Raw genomic sequence first — 17,575 nt, 5'->3', positions numbered from 1 at the left:
TCAATGAGTTATAATAAATATGACTACAACTTGTGTAATCACCACTAATAGCAAGAAATTGAATAATACCAGCACCCCAAAAGGTCCCTTTGTGACCCTTACAAATTACTACCTCTCCCTTCTCCCCAAAGGGAACCATCATTCTAATTTCTAACCCCACAGATAAGTTTTGCCAGTTTTTAAACTTTGTATAAACGGAATCAAACAGCATGTAATCTTTTTTTTTTAAGGTCTTAAACGAAGATCTGTTTTTTTTTTTAAATTGACGCCAATTCTACTTATTATATTCAAAGCCCTTCTAATAAAAATAGTTAAACATTGTTGCTGAGCTATATTCTTGACTGACCAATGGTTAATAATAGGCCTAACTCCCCTCCCTCACTGATCCCTCTTGTACCTGCCATATTCCACTAGGAAGTCAGACAAAACAACTATAATATTATTCATTAATAATATTTCTGATGACTGTGGAAAATCACTGCCACTTTAAACATGCCTAACTAAAAATCTTAGGCACTGAAAAGATCTGGTTCAGCATGTAATCTTTTGTGTTTGATTTATTTTGCTCAAAATGACATTGCTGTGTGTAGCTATTTTATTTCCAATATACAAAGATACTACATTATTTTTTTCCATTCTGTTGATGGACATTTGGATTGTTTACATTCTTTGGCAATTATAAATAATGCCGTTATGAACATTCTTGTACTTGTTTTTTGATGCATATATATACGAATATTTATGGTATATACGTAGGAGTGTAACTGCTAAATCATAGGATATGCAGGTTCTCACTCTAATTAGTTAATAGCAAACAGTTCCTCAAGGTGGTTGCGAGAATTTATACTCCTACTGGCAGTTTTATGATTTCATCTCCTTACCTTCATTTGGTATTTTCAGTCTTTTCTCTCTGTCTCCTTTTAGTCTTTTATTTTGAAATAATTTAATACTTACAGAGTCGTTGCAAAGATAGAGGAGAGATCCTACATAACTAGAGTACAATGATCAAAATGGAGAAATTGACATTGCTGCCAATACCCTAACTAAACCCCAGTACAGATCCTATTTGGACCTCACCAGGCTTTCTACCAACAACCTTTTTCTGTTCCAGGATCTAATCCAGGATTCCATATAACAGTTATGTCTCCTTTGTCTCATCCAATCTGTGACAATTCCTCTGTTTTTCATGCCCTTAATACTGGTCAGGTAGTTTGTAGAATGACTCTTAATTTAGTTTAACTTATACTTTCTCATGGTTAGAAGGAGGTCATATATTGGGGGAAGAATGTCACTGAGTTTATGTGCCCTTCTCAGATCATATCAGGAAGCACACACATCATATATCCCATTACCTGCGATGTTAATCTTGATCCCCTGAGAAAGATGGTGTCTACTAGGTTTCTCCACTGTAAAGTCACTGTCTTTCCCTTTATAAGCAACAATATTTGGGAAGAGGCACTTTTATGCTATGCAAATATGCCATTTTCCCTTAAACCTTGATTCATTCACTTTAGCATTCGTTGGTTGTTCTTGCCAGCAGCTGTTATTACTGTGATGTTCTAATGGAGATTTTTTATTTTCCTTATCACTTCTACATTTATTAATTGGAATTCTTTTGTACAGAGAAGTTCTCCCTTCTTCCCCACTTATTTACTTATTCGATCATTCATTTATATCAGTATTGACTCACAGATACTAATTCTTTTCTTTCACTTAAAAATCAATATTATTATTTATTTTCTTTCTCAAATTGTTCTATATTTTGCCATTGAGTGTTCTTTCAGGTTGACTTCTGTGTTTTTTTTCTTTCAGGGTGGAATTTGTGTATAATTTATTAATTTCAGCAGAATTTAAAATGTATAAACAGGATAATTTTGCCATGAACTTTGCCAACATATCTGCTAAAATCAATTCTCTCATTAGTTGCTTCATAAACTCATTTTTTTAATTGTGGTAAAAAATATAAAATTTACGATTTTAGCTGTTTTAATTGTATAATTCCATAGCATGGAGTACGTTCACACTTTTTGTACAACCAGCACCACCATCCACCTCTAGAACAATTTTATCTTCCCAAACTATGTACACATTAAACAATAACTCCCATCTTTCCCCTCCCCGCAGCCCCTGGGAACCATCATTCTACTTTCTCCATGAATGTAACGACTCTATATACCTCGTATAAGTGGAATCACACAGTATTTGTCCTTTTGTGTCTGGCTTAGTTTACTTAGCATGATGTCTTCAAGGTTCATCCATGTTGTAGCATGTGTCAGAATTCTTTTAAGGCTGAAAAACATTTCATTGTATGTATATACCACATTTTAAAAAATTTCAGTGTCTCTTTGACATGCTCTATTTATTTATTTACTTAGGAGCTTTGGTGTCACAGGTTGCTCCAGGTGCATCTTATATATTGCCTGCCCCAACACTAGGATCAACTCCTTCTCCAAGGAGCTCTGTTTCTTTTCATTGGATGATGGTATTGAGAAACCACGTGACTGCATTCATTATAATTAGGATATCACTGCTTCCTATCAGTGGACAGAGTAGGAAATGTATGTATGTATACTAACCCATTTAAACATACATATCTAAGGAATTCCCTGGCAGTCAGTGGTTAGGACTTGGTGCTTTCACTGCCATGGGCCCGGGGTTCTATCCCTGGTCAGGAAACTAGGATCCCACAAGCTGAGTGGCACAGCCCCCAAAAATAAAATAATAAAATAAAATAAACATACATATCTATATTTCTGTACCTATCTAACTGTATATATACTTAAAAATAAAATAAAATGTGAATTCATACTGATACCTCCAACTCCAATCCAGCATCATGGGATTCATTCTAGCATTCCCCCTTTGCTTATTTATAACTTTTTTCTACCAGTGAGAAATCTGATTTGCATTGTCTACAATATATTTACTTATTTGTTCAAACTCAGTATACAACTTAAAGTAGTTTCAGAGTTGCTCACTAATGCCCCTATGAGAAATAAATTCACCAACTAGACTGCAGTGTTTTGGAAATTTATTTTTTAGCCCTACTCTATCCAGTGAAAACACTGTTTTCCAAAGCTACTTAGGTCAAGCTCCTTTCTTACCCAACCCTTTAATGTGGTCACTGATGTGTAATGCAGTAATTTGTAATGCAATTAGAGTCATTTGCCAAAACTCTGCATTTTATCTTGAGTCCCCCTCCTATATCCTGTCTGACTGTTTTTAATTTGCATACAATAAAAAACACTGGATTTCGTATATTGTTCTGTGGGTTTTAAAAAATTCATAGTCATGTTTCTACCATCACAGTAACATGAAGACCTGTTCTATCACCTAAAAAATTCTCTTGTGCTATGCCCCTTTGTAGTTAACTCCCACCATCCCCAACTCCTGGCAACTACTTATCAGTTATCTGTGCCTATAGTTTTCCTTTTCCAGAATGTCGTAAAAATGGAATCGTAAAAAATATAGCCTCTTAGATCTGACTTCCTTCACTTAGCAATATCTATGTAAGGTCCACTGACATTGTATGAATCAATAGTTCATTCCTTTTTATTGCTGAACAATATTCCATTGTAGGGACATAGCACAATTTTTTACCCATTCACTGATTGAAAGGTGTTTGGGTTATTTCCGGTTATTGGTTATTATTAATAAAGCTTCTATAAACATTTGTATACAGGTTTCGAGTGGCAAAATTTTTAATATACTTGTGTAAATACTATGGGATTGCTGGGGCACATGGTAAATGTATGTTTAACTTTATAAGAAACAGCCAAACTGTTTTCAATGTAGCTATAACATTTTGCATTCCCACCAGCAATATATGGCAACACTTTGTCAACACTTGCTACTTACTGTGTTTTAATTTCAGCCCCTCTAAAGGTACTGTATTCAGTGGTAGATCATTGTGGTTTTCATTTGCCTTTCCCTAATAACTAAAAATATTTAGCATCTTTATATATGCTTATTTGACATGTATCTCTTCTTTGGTAAAGTGTCTGTTTAGATCCTTTGCCCATTTTTACTGGGTTGTTTATATTCTTATTGTTGGCTTTTGAGGGTTCCTTATATATTCTGGATACAAGTTGCCTACAAGATATGTGGATTGCAAATGTTACTCGAGGTTCATGACTTGTCTTTCATTCTCTTAACAATGCGTTTTTGTAGGGCAAAGATGTTTCATTTTCATAAAATCAAACTTACCAACTTTTTTATTTTATAGGTTATATTTTTGATGTCATATCTAAAAACCTTTGCCAAATGAATAAAATTAAAGGTTGGTTCTTTGAAAAAATCAAGAAAATTGTTAAACTTCTAGCCAGATTGAGCAGGTTATAAAGAGAGAATATAGGAGTTCCCTGGCAGTCCAGTGGTTAGGACTTGGTGCTTTCACTGCTGTGGTCTGGGTTCAATCCCTGGTCGGGGAACTAAGACCCCACAAGGCGGGTGGCCCAGCCAGGAAAAAAAAAAAAGAGAGAGAGAAAGAGAGAATATACAAATTACCAGTACAAAGAGAGAGAGAGAGAGGGCAGGAGGGAAGGAGGGAAAAAGAGAGAGAGAGAGAGAGAATAACTACCAATCCTATTAAAAGGATAAGAAGAAAATGTTATGAATAATTATATGCTAATAATTTGTCAACTTTGATGAAATGCACAAATTCCTTTAAACATAAACTATGGAAGCTACTTCAATAGAAATAGACAACATGAATAGCCAAGTATCTATTAAAGAAACTGAATTTGTAGTTTAAGACTTTTCCACAGTGAAAACTCTAGACCTAGGTGTCTTCATTGGTAAGTTCTACCAAACATTTAATAACACCACTTCTATACAAACACTTCCAGAGACTGAAGAGGAGGGAACTCTTCCCAGCTCAATTTATGAGGCCAGCATTACTCTGATCCCAAAACCAGACAAAGATATTAAAAGAAAAGAAAACTACAGACTAATATCCCTAACATTGGTGCAAAAATTCTTAATGAAATTTTAGCAAACTGAATCCAGCAATATATTAAAAACTGTAGTACACCATGACCTACTGGAATTTATGTCAGAAAGGTAAGGTTGGTTCAATACTTAAAATTTAATCAATATAATTCATTATACCAACATAATAAAAAGGAAACATGATTATCTCAATAGCTACAGAACAAATATTTGACAAAATCCAATGTCTATTCAACATTGTACTAGAAGTTCTATTTAATGCAATAAGGCAAATAAATAAATAAATAAAAAGCATCCAGATTGGAAAAGGAAAAAAGTAAAACTGCCTTTATTCACAGATTACATAGTTGTCTATGTGGAAAATTCCAAACAATTTATGATAAAAGCTGCTAGAAAAAATAGAACTAATAAGTGAAGTATCAAGTTTGCAGGATACAGAAATCAATTTAAAAATCAACTGTATTTCTCTGAACAAGCAGTGAACAGCAAGCAATTCAAATTTATAAGACATTACCATTTACATGACATCAAAAATATAAAATACTTATTTTTGACCTATTAAAAACTTTTAGTTAAAAAACTCGTGTTAAAAATTATAAAACAGGGCTTCCCTGGTGGCGCAGTGGTTGAGAGTCCGCCCGCCAATGCAGGCGACACGGGTTCGTGCCCCGGTCCGGGAAGATCCCACGTGCCGCAGAGCGGCTGGGCCCGTGAGCCATGGCTGCTGAGCCTGCGCGTCCGGAGCCTGTGCCGCGCAGCGGGAGGCCACAACAGTGAGAGGCCCGTGTACCGCAAAAAAAAAAAAAATTATAAAACATTGCTGAGATATAAAGAAAGCCTAAATAAATGGAAGTGATCCACCATAATACTGGACTACAAGGCTCAGTATTGTTAAAATGTCAATTCTCCCCTATTCTACAGATTAAACACAATCCCAGTCAAAAAATCTCAGGAGGCTTTTTGGAGGAATTGACAGATTCTAAAACTTACATAGAAATGCAAAGGATCTAGCATGCAGACCAACGTTGAAAAAGAACAAAAGGACGTACACCATCCAATTGCAACACTTATATAAGCCTATGGTAATCAAGACACTGTGGTATTGGTATAAAGACAGATATAGAGACCAACTGAACAGAATGGAGAGTCCAGAAATAAACTCACACACCTATACAACTGATTTTCAACAAAGCTACCAAGGCAAATCAGTAGAGAAAGAATAATCTTTTCAACATAAGTGCTGGAACAACTGGATCTCCATATTTAAAAAGTGAATCTTGGGGCTTCCCTGGTGGCACAGTGGTTGAGAATCTCCTTGCCAATGCAGGGGACACGGGTTTGAGCCCTGGTCTGGGAAGATCCCACATGCCACAGAGCAACTAAGCCTGTGCGCCACAACTACTGAGCCTGCGTTCTAGAGGCCGTGAGCCACAAATAGTGAGCCCACATGCCACAACTACTGAAGCCCACGTGCCTAGAGCCCTTGCTCCACACGGAAGAGCAGCCCCCGCTTGCCGCGACTAGAGAAAGCCCACGTGCAGCAACGAAGACCCAACGCAGCCAAAAATAAATAAATAAATAAATTTATTAAATAAATAAATAAAAAGCGAACCTTGACCTTACCTCATACCACACACAAAAATTAACTCAAAGTTAGTCATAGACCTAAATATAATAGATAAAACTATAAAACTTCCAGAAGAAAACGGGAGAAAACTTTAGTTACATTTAATTTGGCAAGTTTTCTTAAACAGAATATAAAAAATCCAAACTATAAAAGAAAATAATCAATAAATTGGACTTCATCAAAATTAGGAACTTTTGCTCTTCAAAACACAATGCTATACAAATGTAAAGGCAAGGCATAGAATGAGAGAAATTATTTTCAAACATATATCCAATAAATGACTTGTATCTAGAATATATAAGAACCCTTACAAAATAACAAGACAAACAACCCAATTTAAAAATGGACAAAATGGAATTCCCTGGTGGCTCAGTGGTTAAGAATCCGCCTGCCAATGCAGGGGACACAGGTTTGAGCCCTGGTCCGGGAATATCCCCCATGCCGCGGAGCAACTAAACCCGTGCACCACAACTACTGAGCCCACACACCACAACTGCTGAGCCCACACGACACAACTACTGAAGCCCACGTGCCTAGAACGCATACTCCGCAACACGAGAAGCCACCGCAATGAGAAGCCCACACACCGCAACGAAGAGTAGCCCTGCTTGCCGCAACTAGAGAAAGCCCACGCTCAGCAACGAAGATCCAACTCAGCCAAATAATAAATAAATAAATTGATTTTAAAAAAATGGACGAAAGATTTCAAAAGACACTTTACCAAAGAAAGTATATCAATGGCAAATAAGCCCATGAAAAGATGGCCAGTATCATTAGTCATTATAGCAATGTTTTCAACTGGGTGCAATTTTGCTCCTATACCCCAGAGACATTTGGTAATATCTGGAGACATTTTTGATTGCCACAACTGCGGTGGAGAGTACCACTGGCATGTAGTGAGTAGAGGCCAGGGATGCACATAAACTTCCTACAAAGAACAGAACAGCCCGACACATAAAGAATTATTTGGTCCAAAATGTCATTAGTAATAAGGTTGAAAAATCCTGCATTAGAGAAATACAAATCAAAAACACCAGTACACATGTGGTGGAGTAGGTAAATAAGTAAGTAACAACAACAACAAACAAAAACAAAAATGAGCATACCAACTGTTGTAGAGAATGTGGAGCAACTGGAACCTCATACAAAGCTGGTGGGATTATAAAATCATTATAATACTTTGGAAAATAATTTGGCAGTTTTTAAAAAGTCAGTCATAAACTTACCCCCAGCTATTCCACTCCTAGGTATTTCACCAAGAGAAATTAAGGTGCATGTTCACATAAAGTCTTATACATGAATATACACAGCAGCTTTATTTGTAATAGCCAAGAACTGGAAACAACCTAAATGTCCATCGATTTGTGAATGGATGAACAAATTGTGGTTTTTGCATCCAATGCAATACTACTCAGCAATCAAAAGAAACAAACTACTAATACATACATTAACGAATATATAAACACACATGGATGAATATCAAAAATAATTATCTTGAGTGAAAGAAGCCAGACACCCCCCTGCAAAAAAAGAGTCCAGTATAATTCCATTTACAAAACTCTTAAAAATGCAAACAGATTCATAGGAACTGAAAGCAGATGGCTGGCTGCGTGGGAATGGAGGTGGCTGGGGAAGGAAGAGGAGAGACGGGATAATTATAAAGGAGTATAAGGAAATTTTGGTGTATGATGGATAATGTTTATTACCTTGATTGTCGTGATGGTTTCAAGAGTAGTTTATAAAAACTTATCAAATGATACACTTTAAATATGTGCATCTTATTGTATGTCAATTATCACTCAGCAAAGCTGGGGAGGCACGGAGGTTGCAGCTCATGTTCTGTGTCAGTGAGTAAAATCACCCCTTCCCTCCTGGACCACATCTTATTCATAAGCCAAACACAACTCTGCAGTACTGGACTGAAAGGCAGTCAGTAACTCAGAGTATTCTTGCCTTAAAACTCTGCCTAGTGGGAGTGCCCCATATTGGATGCCACCAAAGGACGCAAGATATTGTATAGCAAATTAGTAAATTTCCCTCCCTTGCTATGTAAAGTTACTGTTTATTTTTATAATAAACTCTCATTACTAAGGATAAGCCATGCATGTTAAGGAGCCGGAAAAGTACACCCACTTACACCCATCTTCCACATGCTTGCTGAAGCATCCTTCCAGAACTTCTCATCAATGAAATAAGAAAATAAAAGGTTGGTTATACATGTTAGAAAGGAAGAAATAAAATCATAATGTTTATGCCATTTGATTGTATACCTGGAAAATTTGGGAGAATCAAACTGAAGAACTATTAGAATTAATAATAGGTTTATGTAATATGACAAGGTATAAAATTAATATACAGAATTCAGTATTTCCCAAATATCACTTAAAATACCAGCAATGTAGGATGCGGAAAAAAATGACTCTATTCAGACAAGAAAGTCTTCACTATCCTGGTCACTTCCTCTGAATATTTTCTAATTCTTCTGTATCCTTTTTAAAGTGTTATCTTGGGAATCAACTAAAATGTATTTATGGTCATTATGCCTTTCTGGAGTAGCTATCACTGTGGTATCCAAAGTGTCATTATTTCCCCTTGATTCAGTGTAATGCCTTGGTTTCCACTTCATTCAGTGTTCTGCCCTCCACAAGCCATGGCAGGATCCATCTTACCATTTTGTTGTCTGGGAATTTTCTAATGAGTTGATTTACACAAAACGTAAATACTGGATATTTTTCTATATGATGATAGACATTTAATTCAGGAGAGCTGTGTAGGTAAAACAACATTTGTAATTATAGATTTAAGTCAAATAAACAAGAAAGCAAATATCTGTGTACTCAGCAACTTGTACAAATAGAATTTTAAACTTTTGCTGTATGGTATTTTTAAATATATCTCAAAAGTATGAAACAATTAAAATATTTTTGATTATCTAAAACCAAATGCTGTTTATTATTATAAACATCACAACTGTTTACTGTGGGACCCTGACTCCTGAGGGCACTGAGTTCCCTCACTGTGTGTAGATTACTGAAACTTTCTAGATATGAGAGTCTCTTTTATAAAATTAATTAACTGAGAATTGGTTACCTTTAAGGCCTCTTTAGCTAAAAATTTTTGTAATTGCATGTAATCTGTACATCTCAAGTGTTTTATCTTCTTCTTGCTTTTAAAATAGTATGCAGTAAACGTTTCCTTTTAAAGCCAAAAGCCCTGTGCTTTTTCTGTGTGTTGGTATTGTTGAAAATTTGTTTGTAATATCAATATTCTTCTATGTAACCTATTTTTTGTAATGTTATTACACAGCACACAGAGAATGTAAAAAGAACCATAATTCTATCTATCTTCACTCAACTAGATTCAAAGTCGAGTTTCTAGTAAATTAATATTGCCAAAATAAAATAGGGATGATGTTTACATTCTTAAATACCAGGTTATTATTTTTATCATTGATGATATGTAAGTAATTAAAGATCAATAATTTAGCAATTATTCAAACAATATTTACTAGGCACTCAAAGTTCTGGTAAAGTCCTTATTGAAATGGAATGATACAGATCATAGAAAGAACAGGCCATGATATTAAGAATCTGTCAGTCTCAACAGAGAAGAAAATATATTTACAGCATATTTCAAGAGTGTATGTCACAGTTGACCCTTGAACAGCATAAGTTTGGACTGTTTATGCAGGATTATGCTAATGCAGGACATTCCCAAAGGTAGCTATTATGCTCTTTTCAAAGATTAGGTTCCCAGGGAAGCAGACTCTGAGATATCCATAAGTTGGGACCAATACTTGTGGGAGGGAAGAGAAGAAAAGGGGTGGGGGGGGGGTAGAGAGGAAAAGGAGGCGAGGGAAAGAAACATGATTAGGCAGAGGTAGAAGTTGGGCTAAATTGCAATCTCAACAAAGTCTTCAGCTAACTCTACAGAGAGCTCTGAAGCTGGCATAGCTCTTCAGAGTTTTTCCAAATTGGGGTGAGGGCCTTTATACCCAGCCCAATAGTCAGAGATATAATCTCAGGCCAGGCAGCCCTCTTCAGCTGAGGCACTTCCTAAGACCATTCCTGAAGGGGGAGCTTGGTGGCACATTCCATGAGTTCTGCTTGGTTTTGAATATTATATAAATGTTATCATATAGTATATACTTTTTGGGTGTTCCTTCTTTCATTCAACATTATGTATGTGAGATTAATACATGTTGTTTCATTCCATTTCTTTGTACCATAAAATAGTTACTCATTCTACTGTAGTTGAACATTTGCTTAGTTTTCAGGTCTTGGCTATTATGAATACTGTTGATATAGATATTCTTGCACATGTCTTTTGATGTATATTTGCATGCATTTCTGTTGGGTATATACCTAGAAAAGGGTCATAGAATAAGTATACGTTTAGCTTTATTCAATATTGCCAAATATTTTCTAAAGTAGTCATACAAATTATACTCCCACCAATGAGTATATGTAAGAGATTTAGTTGTTCCAAATTCTCACTAATACTTAACACTGATTATTAAGTTTTAGCTATTCTGGTGCGTGTAGTGGCTCTATGGTGTTGTAATGCATTTTCCTGATGATTAGTTATGTTTACAATTTTTCACATGCTTATTGGCCATTTAAGTACTCTCTTTTGTAAAGGGTCTTGTGGCCATTTTTTAAATTGGGCTTTCTGTCTTTTTCTTGCTGATTTATAGGAGTCCTTTATGTCCTTGGGATACAGGTCCTTTGCTTGATATATATTACAAATACCTTTCCCACTCTGTGGCTCATGTTTTCATTCTTTTATGCACAGAAGGAAAACAACTCTAGGAAAGTTGACTAAGATGTCAACAGTAGTCTTGTCTGGACGTTGTTTTTTCCTTCTTTTTACTTTTTCATATTTTCTAGTTCTTTAAGAAGCATGTAATGAGGAGATAACTTAAAACACAGTAAAAGGAATGAGTTGTCAAAGAAAAATGGCATATTTAAAACATGATGATGTAGTTTAAAGGCGACCCATTGGAAATGGTTAGCAAAGACAAGAACTTTGCTACCATTTTCCTTCACTGTTACCTATGTGCCTGCGCAAATCTGCTAGAGCCACCTGGTGGAGAGTGTTGAGAAGTTTACAGCAAATGTTCGAAGATGCTGAAATGTGCTTAGAATGTTATAGCATAAAAGGCCAGCTTACTTAGCAGGTGAGAAATGTACGTAAAACACACTCTGGTTCTCTTATCACCTCAGTTTCCAAATAACTGGAAAGACCCTTCAACTCCCAGATGGGGGTAGACCTAGTTCACCAGTGGGCTGGGTTTGACCTTGACCAGCAAACATGACAAAAATTCAGAGAGAACAAAAGACAGTGAGGTTAGGAGTAGAAATGGAACCAGTTCAGGGCTGGCTACATAGCTGGTAGCACCTGGGCAAGATGAAAATATGTAGCCCCCTGTACAGAAAACAGGAGAAAGGCTTCCATTGTAGATACTAAAGTAAAAAGAGGTTCCTTCCTTCTACCATCTCTCTCTCTCGACCTGTTGTAATATTGTTTATTTGCTATTTAATGTCATTCTGGGTAAAGAAAAATTTAAATTATTACTGTGAATTTTACCATTCATATTTATATTGTACAATGCCAGGTTTCAGTGTAAGTATAAGAGTATTTAACTCATATGTGGAATCACCAAATTACACAATTCATTTTTTATAGCTCATACACAGATATATATCTTATTCTTACCAGAAGAGTGGAAAGAGTGCACAAAAGTAACTCAACTGTTTTTTTTTTTTTAACATCTTTATTGGAGTATAATTGCTTTACAGTGTTCGCCATGGTTTACAACTTTTGCCATGGTTCTCTGCTAAACACATTCTCTCCTTCAGTTCTTAGGAAAATGAACGTGGAATGCCTTTTTGCCCCTATAAGTCTAGATACATAAATGAAATATTAAAATAACTGTTTATGAAGTAGTCAAACAGGATTTTAAGTGTAGGATTTCTTACAGGTTAGTCACAGGTGTTTTTTTTTTACATCCTTATTGGAGTATAATTGCTTTACAATGGTGTGTTAATTTCTGCTGTATAACAAAGTGAATCAGCTATGTGTATACATATATCTTCATATCACGTCCCTCTTAAGCCTCCCTCCCACCCTCCCTATCCCACCCCTCTAGGTGGTCACAAAGCACCGAGCTGATCTCCCTGTGCTATGCGGCTGCTTCCCACTAGCTATTTACTTTACATTTGGCAGTGTATATATGTCAATGCTACTCTCTCACTTCGTCCCAGCTTACCCTTCCCCCTCCCCGTATCCTCAAGTCCATTCTCTACGTCTGCGTCTTTATTCCTATCCTGCTCCTAGGTTCATCAGAACAATTATTTTTTAAGATTCCATATATAAGTGTTAGCATACGGTATTGCTAACACTTATATATTTCACTTCTCGACATGCACACATCGTGCCAATCCTCTCTACCTTCAGCTGTCTGGCAAGGAAGGACAGGAAGAGAAGGAACTATGGGTGGCCCTATCTTTCCCTTTCTTTCCATGCCATCATTTTCAGCCTATGTGATTTGCTGTAATTATACAGGAAAAAAACCAAACAAACACAAATAAGAAAGGGTATGATAGATTTCATTGGACCTTTATGTTTCTTAGAATGCCATTGTCATCTTTTGGCATTCCAAGGAAATCCTGGTTCTTGGGGGCTGTCATCCCCCCTCCCAATTAGTCATAAATGTAATACACTTACCTTGTGCTTGCTTTAAGTCTCATTGAACCCCCATACATCATGAGTCCACAGGAATTCTGTGCTCACCGGGCACTGTGAACACTATGTGAATGGAATGGTGCTGCAGGGAAAGAGGGTGAATACATGTTGGACATCGCACCTCTGTTCACACGTGTGCTTCACTCTCCTTTCAACTTAACTTACAAGTTCAAAGATAAAATTTTTGAGAATTTCAAGATGGCAATAGCAGAACCCAGCATGGTGTCCTTCTGAGTGAGAAGCCTTCCGCACCTGCAGCAGTCACAAGCCCATGAAGCCAGCCTAAGAATGGTTCTTTCCTCTTTTTCTTTTTAATAGGTGAAGAGAGGAAGCTCTTAATCCTATATGATCGTGGCTCCTTCAGGATCAGGAGCATTGAAAATACAGCTTAGAAAAGAAAGATCATATTTAGAATTGCAGGCATTTTGTACAGAGTCAGAATATAAAACATTTTAAGAAAGATGTCAATGCTAAAAACAGCTACTTCCCCTGGTCGAGTTTCAAAGATCTTTTTGCATACATACCAGGCTTTAATTGAGTCCCCTGCCACGGAGGGGACATTCACAGTTCTTTAGGCTTGCTTTATGAACGTGTGTTACAACCTAAGCACCAAAGCCAGGTACAATTAAAGTGTTAACTATGGATGTGAAAGGTTATAACTTACTGTTTCTACTCTGTCTTTGCATTTGGCACTTACAGAAAAAATAAAAATAAGAACAAAAACAAAACTGGGGGACAAGAAGGAAACTGTTGGAAAATTTTGTTTGCTTTTTCCCCCTTTTGGGAAAATAGCAGATGTGTGCAAATGTGTGGAGTGGGCAGGGCTGTTTTTGTCCGGTAGCTGTGTTTAAGGCTGATGACAGTAACATGCTCTGGGCTGTGGATGCAGGACGAGGGGTTACGAGCAGCTGCTGTGTACTGGGCTGAGCAGACTCTTTCAGTGGATGGCTAAGCAACGTATTGAAAGTTGAAAGCAGAGATCTGACAAAGCTTGTCTGCATGCTGAGCACTCAACAGAGGCAGAAGGTGTGGTCTGATAAGAGGGGGCAGTAGGCTTCTAGGCAAAGTGCCAGGATCAAGAATCCCAGAGATTTCTCACAGGTCTTAAGACAAGAATAACTGTGTTTATGTTTGTCTTATATTTTCATCCGTGCTTTTACTGGCAGGAAGTTCCCTTTCTTTATCATCTTGATGAATGTATGTATTTATGGCACTTTTCATTCTTTGGAGGATGAAGTGGATAAGTACATCCTAAGTAGGTAAGTGAGTGTAGCTAAGGGTTGGAAAAATCTGGCTATAAATGTCATGAGACCTTAGTAAATAGAACGAGAGATGTGTGATCAGAGGTCAGATGAAGGCAGAAGCCTGGACAGCTCATTTGGACTGGGCGATAGAGATTGCTAGATACCCTCTAATACCTGTTTTCCATCTTCCAGGGTGATAAAATGCCTGTTCTTCAGCTGCGTACACGGTTGCCCAAGATGGAAACTATACGTGTAGTCATGTGACTAGGTTCTAGTCAATGATGTGAAAAATCACCTACCCTTCCCTTCTTCTTCGTCTTCTCCTCTATCTTGCTGCCTAAAATGCAGATCCTGTCATCTTAGACCTGAGAAGAAGGGCCGTGGTCTGGAGCTGGGGGAGCAGCGAGATTGAGGGAGTGTGACTCCTTGAGGACTTAGGGGTCAAGCCTCCTTTCAGCTCTGGACTGCACACCAAACAGCTTTTATCTTATTTAAGCCATTGTTATTTTGGCATTTTGCCACTCACGGTTAAACCTAATGTTACTGATACAAAGCATTACTGCAAAGTTATCCTGGCTGCACTTCTTCCAGACAGAAGGGCTATCTTATGGAATTTACACACAGGTGCAAAGTTCTGTTTTTTTATACTCCCATCATTATAACATAGCAGAAAGCCCTTTATAGAATACTTATCCCTTGGCACGTCAAAATCTCATGCAGGGAGCCTATAACTAGGGGGTCAGAAGCCAGGGCAAAAGATTGGCAACAAACAAAGGGCATTAAAAGACAATGATCGTTAGGACCCTACTCAACATGGGTGCCAATCCTTAGGAACAGTTGGATTGAGACTGAGGTGACGGTAAGTGGAAGCACGTGGCTGGCGTACAGAGTATGCCAGGGGAAGGGTAAGGGTAAGCTGGGATGAAGTGAGAGAGTGTCATGGACATATATACACTACCAAATGTAAAATAGATAGCTAGTGGGAAGCAGCCACAAAGCAAAGGGAGATCAGCTTGGTGCTTTGTGTCCACCTAGAGGGGTGGGATAGGGAGGGTGGGAGGGAGACGCAAGAGGGAGGAGATATGGGGATATATGTTTATGTATAGCTGGTTCACTTTGTTACACAGCAGAAACTAACACACCATTGTAAAGCAGTTTTACTCCAATAAAAATGTTAACAAAAACTATTGGAGGGTTTTTTTTTTAACATCTTTATTGGAGTATAATTGCTTTACACATTGGAGGGTTTTGAACAGAGACATGATCTGATAGATGTTGGAAAAGGATCACTCTGGCTTCTGTGTTGTGAATAGACGGTATGGAGGCAAGTTAGTTTATTGCAATAATCCAGGTGAGACATAAAGAGGGCTTGACACAGGGTAAGGGTAGCAGAGTGATGAGGAATGGTTGAATATTGGATATATTTCAAAGGTGGAGCCAAGAGGACTTCCTTAATGATTGGATATGGATTGTAGGAGCAAGAGAGGAACCAACGTTGACTTGGCTTCCCAGAGACTGCTCTTATTGACGTGCAGGGGGAGCTCTCTTTTTATCACCTTCCATCTAGGCGACCTGGCAGATTCACCTCTCTGCCAGTCTCCTGCAAAACACACTGGCTGATGCACAAGACACTTGATCTTCATGACCAACAGGCTACTCTCTGGAACACCCCTCCATCACAATCCCCAACTCCCATTCCCATCAACTGAGGTGTATGTTTACTTGGAGTGGTTGGCTTCTTTCTAAAACTGTATATTCCGATTGTACTTTTAATAATAGATTAAATACAATGTAAAATGAGTTTTAAAACAGAGAATTGAAGACTTCAGAAAATAACGACGAGTCTTAAAAATTTACCAAGTATGAGGCAATTGTAAAAATGGAGAGAAAAAATTTAAATCCAGACGATTATGTTCTCAGATTACATGGCAAATATTTAAAAATTCTTCCTCTAAAGAAATCAGAAACAGAGATCATACTCCCATGGGTGTGGTTTATGCAAGAAAAACAGTGCAGACCAATCAGCACACACATGCTTAAGGAAGGGCCTTAGCTTTCCGGCCAAGATTGACAATGGATGTGTATAATAGATGTTCACAGAATATATTGGATTCTCTGTTCTATCCAATTTCCCCCCCAATAAATTGACAAACTTCTTGTTCAGATCACATTGAAGATGACTTTTCACTGCATGTTATTGATCAGTTACCTTCTAAAAATGTTTATGTGGACAACAAATGCTTTTTCTTGAACCATATTCTATTTCTCCATTCTGATGACTATCATGCAGCAGGACGAGTTTCTGGCTTTTGGTTTTTAATGTGTTTTGTGAAGAATGAACTCACTTTGACTTAAAAATCAACCTTTAAAATTAGACTGTTAGTGGTTAAGAATAAACTGCTTGAGGACCCACAATCACAAAGCACGTGCGGACTTTAAAAACTATAACCCCGTCACTAAATAAGTCATTGAATCTGCTGTGTGCAATGAAATACGATTACAAAGAGTTTGATTTACTTTCTTTTGTTTGTAATTGTAGAAAAACAGGATGCTCCTGAACATATCCTTTGGCCCCCAGAGGGCGCAAGGCCGAAAGAAGTCAGAGGTGAGAGTTTAATCCCTCCAGATGGTGGCGCTACCTCCTCACCAGGGCTGCTAAACAGGATGGGAAAAGTGGTCCCACCCACCTCAGACGACTTTCAACATGGGATTCTAGTAGTCCAAGGACTGTATTTAACTCTACCTCTGGTTTTTGAAGTGCAGTAAATATGCAAAAATTAAAGAAACCTCTTTACCCTATCCCCTTCTGTCTTACCAACAGAAATGGAGTGTGTATGTGAGAGTATTAGAGAGAATTATTAGAGACAGGATTAGAGAGAACTTGAATGAGAGGGCCCATGAGATTATGCATTTGAGAGAGAATATTAGAATGTGTGTGTGAGTATGAGAGGGTATGTGAGTAGGAAGGAGCCCACAGTGCTCCAGGCTTTAATTCTTCTAAGAAACA

Source organism: Leucopleurus acutus (assembly GCF_964270905.1).
Source record: "Leucopleurus acutus genome assembly, chromosome: 6".
Lineage (NCBI taxonomy): Eukaryota > Metazoa > Chordata > Mammalia > Artiodactyla > Delphinidae > Leucopleurus > Leucopleurus acutus.
The sequence above is the reverse complement of the archived record's forward strand: the minus strand, read 5'-3'. Positions refer to the sequence as shown.